Source organism: Dasypus novemcinctus, chromosome 21 (genome assembly GCF_030445035.2).
Source record: "Dasypus novemcinctus isolate mDasNov1 chromosome 21, mDasNov1.1.hap2, whole genome shotgun sequence".
Lineage (NCBI taxonomy): Eukaryota > Metazoa > Chordata > Mammalia > Cingulata > Dasypodidae > Dasypus > Dasypus novemcinctus.
Window position 1 is genome coordinate 15,095,448 of NC_080693.1, and position 7,236 is coordinate 15,102,683.

Genomic DNA, 7,236 nt, shown 5'->3' on the forward strand with positions numbered 1-7,236 from the left:
CTGCTCTCTGTGTCCACTCGCTGTGTGCTCTTCTGCGTCTGCTTGCGTTACCTGACGGCGCTGGGAAACCACGTCTCTTTTTTGTTGCATCATCTTGCTGCGTCAGCTCTCCCTGTGTGCAGTGCCACGGCTGGACGAGCCGTGCTTTTTTTTCACATGGGGCGGCTCTCCTTGCGGGGCACACTCCTCCTACGTGGGGGCGCCCCTGCGTGGCACGGCACTCCTTGCACGTGGCAGCACTGCATGTGGGCCAGCTCACCACCCGGGCCAGGAGGTCCTGGGGATCGAACCCTGGACCCTCCGTATGGTAGGCAGACGCTCTATCAATTGAGCCACATCCACTTCCCGGAAGTTCCTTTAAAATGTCTGCAATGAGGTACCACTTACCTGCAGTGCGGGGGCCCAATCGTTACAGGCATACGCCTGGAACTACCACCTAAAGCAAACATTCCTAGCACCCCAGCAAGCTCCTGGGGCTCCCAGTTACCACCGTCTGCTTCTCGCAGCCTGAGCGCAGGGCTCAGGGTGCTGTCCCCAAGCTGGTTCTTTGGCTGACCGCCTCCCTCCTCTCTGCAAGCAGGGCGGGCGGTCAGGATGGAGCAGCCGGGGCCTGCCTCATCTGGGTGGGAAACCCTGCTCTTTCTTCCTTCGAACTCATTTTTGGAATGCAGAAGCCAATTCAAACCTTTGGACCCCCTGTCCCAGCTCGCGGGGGTCGGCGCTAATTTCCCGTGACCGAACCTCACTCCGCGGCGACGTGACATCTCCTGCATCTGTAAATGTGCTGACCTGGTGTCCCGGGGGTTGCCGTTCTGAAGGGCCACAGACCTGGGGAGGGGGAGGGGCTTCAATAACCAGAATTTATTCTCTCGGGTCTGGAGACGAGACGTCCAAAAGCCCTGCTGTTTAGGGAGAACCTCTTCCGGGCTCCTGCCTCTCCTGGCTTGTTGGCAGGCCGTGGCGTCCTGCCCTGTCTTTGTCTGGGTCTGTATTAGTCAGCCAAAGGGGTGCTGATGCAAAGTACCAGAAACTGGTTGGTTTTTACAAAGGGAGCTTACAGATGTCAGGCCATAAATCATAAGTCACTTCCCTCACCAAAGTCTATTCTCACGCGTTGGAGCAAGATGGCTGCAGACGTCTGTGAGGGTTCAGGCTTCCTGGGTTCCTCTCTTCCCAGGGCTTGCTTCTTCCTGGGCTCAGGGTTCCTCTCTTCTTGGGGCTGGCTTCTGTTTCCTCTGTGAGTTTACTTCCCTGGGCTCCAGCTTCAGGCTTCTGCATCAAACGCCAACATCAAAACGCCAACATCAAAAACCCTCCACCTCTGTCCTTCGCCATGCCTTGTATCTGTAAGTCCCCATCCACCGAGGGGTGGGCACTCAACGCCCTACTGACACAAGAATCCAATGGAATCCCATATGCCCAGAGGAAAAGATCAATTTGCAAACATAATCCAATATTTCTTTTTGGAACTCATCAATAACATCAAACTGCTACAGTGTCCAAATTTCCTCTTCTCATAGGGACACCCGTCGTTGTAAGGCCCCCCACCAATGCAGTTTGGCCTCTTCTCTTTTTTTTAGGAGGTACCAGGGCTTGAACCCAGGACCTCAGACATGGGAAGCAGGTGCTCAACCTCCAAGCTCCCCTCCCCCGCTCCCCAAGGCCTCATCTTCAACAGCATCTTCAAAGATCCTGTTTCCAAGCAGGACCACCTTCATGGGACTGTGAGTTAGACCGTGGCCGTGTCTTTTGCGGGATGGCTGAGGGCTTGGTGGGCTCTTTGCGCTGCCTGAGCTTGCATTCGGAGGTTGTGGGGAGGAGAAGGTGCCCGGGAGTTAGTGTGTGTGTGTGTGAGAGAGAGAGATCGAGAGGGAGGGAGGGAGCGTGACTGTGAATCCCAGCTCTGCTACTTCTTAGCCCAATGGTGTTGGGTAAGTCCCTGGGTAGCCTCGGTTTCCTCATCTGTGAAATGGGGCCCATATTCCCACCTTTGAAAGGATGTGGGCAAGTCTGGAGTCTGTTGTAGAGAGGACTGGACATCCAGGAGGAGCCCAGCAAAGGGGCAGGATCCTCGTTACAACGGAGTCAATTAACTGAAACCGGACTCCCTCGACCGTCGGGTCTCTGTCCCCGTGGCCTCCCGCTAAGATCCTGCTTCTCTGGGAATCTCTTGGCTTTTTACTTGAAAAAAAAAGACAGGGGTGAGGCCTTGGGAAGGGGGGTTACAGAGCCAAGGCCGGGGAGGGCGCCCTGGGCTCCCCGAGTTGAGCGGCCCAGGCTGGCGCTTCCCGCGTGCCGATCGCGCGCCGGGCTCTCGGCTGTCCCACGTACACCTCGCAGGAGGAATTCTATCTTCCGTTTTACTGCCGAAAGGAGACCGAGGAAGTGACTTGGTCCAGCAAGTTGCGCAGAGCCGGGATTTGAACCCAGGGGCCCAAGCGTGGGGGCTGCCGGGGACGCCCGCACAGCCGCTCCGGCCTGGCCTGCACTGAGGAAGGGTGCAGCTGACGCGAGGGCCGCACACGGGCCGCGGGCCTGCCGGACCAGCCGCGAGGGGCTGCCCTGGCGGGGGAGGCAGCTGGGCCCAGTCCTGCCTGCGAGCTCAGACCCAGGTTTTGGTGGGGGGTAGGGGAGTCAAAAGGGGGCCGTATGAGGACAGCAGAGGGGCCGGAGCTGAGTGCAGAACCCCGACTTGGGAGAAGGGAGACTGGGGGCGAGGGCCCAGGAGCCCCCCCAGGAAGCGCTGGCAGGGTCCTCCAGCTTGACCCTTTCCGCCTGCGCCTTCCTCCTCTTCTGACCCCCACCTCCAGCGAGCGCCCCCCCAACCCGGCCACCCTGCGTCGACTGCTCTGCTTTGCCAGCCCCCCTTCCCGCCCCCCGTGCCCACCCCCCGCCCCCGGGCTACGGCGCTCTGGAAGCAGGCGGCCCCCCGTTTTGGAATTTGGCTCTCCTCCTTTGGTCAATACATTCTGCAAATGTTTAGCGCCCCCCAGGTGGCCACAGCCTCAACCTGGGAAAGACATTGGGGTGAGCCTCGGGGGAGCCGGCCACCTCTCCAAGGCTGTTTTCTTGGGGATAAAATGGGATGGTGCCTCCTGCCTCCTATCCCCACCCCACAGACCTTCTCTCCTGGTCTAATCCCTCCACCATGCCAGCTGCCCTAGGGAGACCGAAATCTATGGAAAATTCTGCTCTTCTGGTTGCCCCCCCCCTTTTTTTGGGGGGGTTCCCTTTTCCTTGGCCTGCCACGAGGCCCCTCCTGCGCTGCCAGCCCTGCAGGCTTCTCACCTCACCCTCAGTGTACTCAGGCAGAAGCCGTCCACTTGCGGTTGTCACAGGCCAGTGACCAAGGACCTCAAGTTTAGACCTCAGACTTCTGTCTCCAAAGGGGCGTTGTGGGAGTTAAAGCACTCATCGTCGATTGTGACGGTTAGCTCACACGTCCACCCAGCCAGGCGATGGTGCCCAATTGTCTGGTCAAGCAAGCACTGGGTTAATTGTAACACAAGGGCTTTTCGTGGACTTTAATTGTCAGCGAGTTGATTGCACAGATGGCTGGTTACACCTACAATCAACCGAGGGGATTGCCGTCAGCAAGGAGCGACGTCTCATCCAGCTGAAGGCCTTTCGAGGGGCAGTGATTTCAGCATTCAGAGAGAGAAGTCCCATCTCTGCCTCGGACAGCCACTGTCTCCTGGAAACTCATCAAGGCCCTCCACGGAGCCCCTGGCTTGCAGCCTGTCCTGTGGAATTTGGACTTGGGCATCCCCAAGGCTGTGCGAGACAATTTCATAAACTCCCATATCATCTACAGGTATCTCCCACCAGTTCTGTTTCCCTCGAGAACCCTGACTTTACAAACACGCTTTGGTCTTGCTAGCCCCGTTGTGGCCTTCCTTGATTTATGAATCTGCCAGAAGCATCCTCCCCCCGCCCCCCCCCGGAAAGGGCTGGGGCCGCCCGGCCTTTGCTCAGCTCTTCTCCCTGGCTGGAAGGCCCCACCCCTCTGCCCACCCACATCCTCCCCCCAAGCTCCAGTCCCATGCTCCTGCTTGGTGGGGGCATCTCCCACCTCTGCACGAGAAGCGTGCTCTTGTGTTCCACGCCAGTGCTGCCCTCCGCTGTCAGCCGGCGTTGCTGTCCGCTGTGCATGGGGATCTGTGGGAGCCTGCGGCCAGCAAGTAGGTGCCACTCACACCTGTATACGTGGGAACCGGCGGCGGCCCTCGCATCCACAAGCCAATCGGGAATAGACTCACTCCACTGACCGTGCCTCTGAGCGCCGGCCAACCAATCCCGTCCTGCCAGAGCAGCCCCGTGTTGAAAACGCCTGTTTGTTTCATCATCACCTGTTTACTCATAACTGGACATCTAAGATGCTTACAACGTTACCCTTGAATCATAATTTTAAAATGCTTCTGCTTTTGGCAACATGGCGGATGGGCAAGCCAAGCTCTCCAGCGCAAACTGGAAACGCAGAATAAAATGTGAGAAACATCTACCACTCGTAGCTGAAACCGGCAAAGCTCGGTCGGGGGGGTAAGGCTCCGTGTGGGTGCGGATTGCCTTAAAATATACTTGCCTGAGTGGAAAGTGACGCAAGAACGGGAATATTTGTCGCGGCACTGCTGGCTCCAGCCAAACGTTAGGGCTGCTCGTTGGAGGACTAGTGAAGCACTTCTAAGGTGCGTGAGACTAAAGCACCACCTTTCCAGGCTGCTCTCGAGGGGCAGAAAGAGAAGTGGTTTAAAACCACAAATCTGGGGAGCAGATGTAGTTCAGTGGTTGAGCGCCTGCTTCCCACTTACAAGGTCCTGGGTTCGATCCCCAGTACCTTCTAAAAAATAAAAAATAAAACCCACAGGTCTGATGATGTCCCTCCCTGCTGAAAGCTGTTGTCACGTGGGTCCAGTCCCAAAGGGGTTCCTTGGGCTCTGCTCTCTGCAGACCACACCCTTCCTCCTCTCCAGCCCCCCATCCCGTGCCTGCACATTCTGTCTCCTGTGCCGACCCCCTCCTCACACCTCTCACCTGGTTACCTTGTGCTTGTCCTGTAAGCTGAGCCTCACGACCCACTCTGGGCTCCCATTGTCCCTTCGGCTTCCGCCTCCCAGCTTTGATCACCCAAAGGGACAGCATTGTCCACTTCCTCATTTGATCAGAGCCTCCGAGCGACTCGGCCAGGGGTGCAGCTCGTTCCTCACCCAGGGTGTGGGCTGCGAGGAGACGGCTCCTAAGCCCCCAGCAGCCAAGGGGAGGAGAGAGGAGGACGGGGAAGGCTCCCCTGAGGAAGTCAGCCCCAACCTCTGATGTGGACAGGCAGAGGATGTGAGGGCATTGCAGTGAGGGGTAGTGCAGGCAAAGTCGGGAGGAGAGAATATTAGGATTCTCCCTGGTTACGCTGAGACACACACGGTATGGTGGAGGCAGGGAGGACGTAAAACTACTGGGAGTCGGGGGTTCTGATTCCTCCCTCCAGGGTTATCACAGTAAAGTCTTGCCCCTCTGACTCTCAGTTTCCTCATCTAAAACAAAAGGGGTGGGGGAAGCGGCTGTGGGTCAATCAGTTGGATTCCCGCCTACCATATGGGAGGTCCTGGTTTCGTGTCCCAGGGCCTCCTTGTGAAGGCGGGCTCGCCCGTGCACCCGCAGTGCACCAACTCAGCAGGGTGATGCAACAAATAGAGACAAGCAAAAACACAGAGAGCGTGCAGCAAAGGGACCGAGAGAGCAGACAGCAAGCAAGCTGCAAGGGGGGGGGATAAAAAGAAAAGGTGGGGGCTCTACCAATCCCTGTTAGTGAGAATCAGGGGCCAGCACGCTGCGAGCCCGAAACCGCTGAGACAATGTCGCGTAGCTGTGTTCCTAGGAACGGCTACTTTGGGAAGCAGAGCCCAGGACCGGACCGACCGACCGTGGGGGCTCTGAGAGGGCGGCAGGGCGCGGGGACCTTCCTCCAGGTGAGGATGGGAGGTCCCTCGAGGCCGGCAAGCAGGAGAGAGGGTGAAGCCAGGTTTGGGGGTGCAGGGTCGTGTGGGCCTGGCCTCTCTAGATCAAGACTGCCCCCCACCTGGCCGGGGGGGGGTCCTCTCCGAGTACTCCCCCTCCACCCTCCTGCAGCACGTGGCTGTCAAACCGAGCCGCCTGCCTGTAACCATGGCAACCAGCAGCCGGCCCCCGCGGCCTCGTTCCTGGGGAGCGTCGGGGTTCCCCACATCCGGGCTGGGGTCTGGGTCCTAGGGGATGGGGAGCAGGTATCCCTGGGAAGGTCCGTCTTCCCACCGCAAAAGCAGGAATTCCAAAAACACGGAAAAATACAACGGATCTTAGAAAGCAGGAATTCCACACGGGGCTTTCGGCCTCACCTCGGTCCTGATTTGAACCAAGGCCCACTGTCCCGAGCTCTAACACGGCGGGCGGGAGGCCGGGCCGGCCTGGGCCGGGCTCTCCTCCCCTGGGAGTCCTCCCAAAGGCCCCGTCCTCCTCCCCCAGGGCTGCTGCGTCACAAGCCGTCCGTGTGGCTTAAGACGGCGGGCGTCTGTGGTCTCGCCGTTCCGCGTCGGGGGCCTGAAATCACGGTTCCTCTGAGAGCTGCCGGGGGGCATCGGCCTCGGCATCCGTCCTGGCTCCCGCGGTGGCCGGGAACCGGCCGGCGCCTTCCCCGCCTCGGTGCCCACGTGGCCTTCTCTCCACTGTCCATCGCTTGGGTCCAAATTTCCTCTTCCTGGGAGGGCACGGGTCACATTGGGCACACGCAAGTGATGTTTTGTGTTTTTTTAAAAAAATTTTTGTTGTCTTTTTTTTAAAAGATACATAGATCACACGAAATGTTACATTAAAAAATATGAGAGGTTCCCATATACCCCTCACCCCCCCACACTCCTCCCTCATTAACTCCCTCTGTCGTCATTGTGGCACCTTCATTGCACTTGGTGAGTGCACTTCGGAGCGCGGCGGCACCGCATGGATGATAGTTTACATTGTAGCTTACGCTCTCCCCCGTCCACTCAGTGGGTTAAGGCAGGACATGCAATGTCCAGCATCTGTCCCTGCAGAACCACCCAGGACAACTCCAAGTCCTGAAAAGGCCCCCACATCACAGCTCCTCTTGCCTCTCCCTGCCCTCAGCAAAACGTAAGAAACGCTTCACGATTTTGTGTGTCATCTGGCGGAGGGGCCGCGCGCATCTTCTCTGTGTCGTTCCAGTCTCAGCATCTGCGCTGCCGAAGCGAGCGC

The 7,236-nt window shown here is 58.4% G+C and overlaps 1 non-coding gene across 1 annotated transcript; it reads right to left on the reverse strand.

The window, feature by feature from the left end:
* Positions 1–7,130: 7,130 nt before the first annotated feature.
* Positions 7,131–7,236, reverse strand: LOC111763749 (U6 spliceosomal RNA). Its single transcript, XR_002796552.1, has one exon. It is a non-coding gene; the product is annotated as a U6 spliceosomal RNA (small nuclear RNA).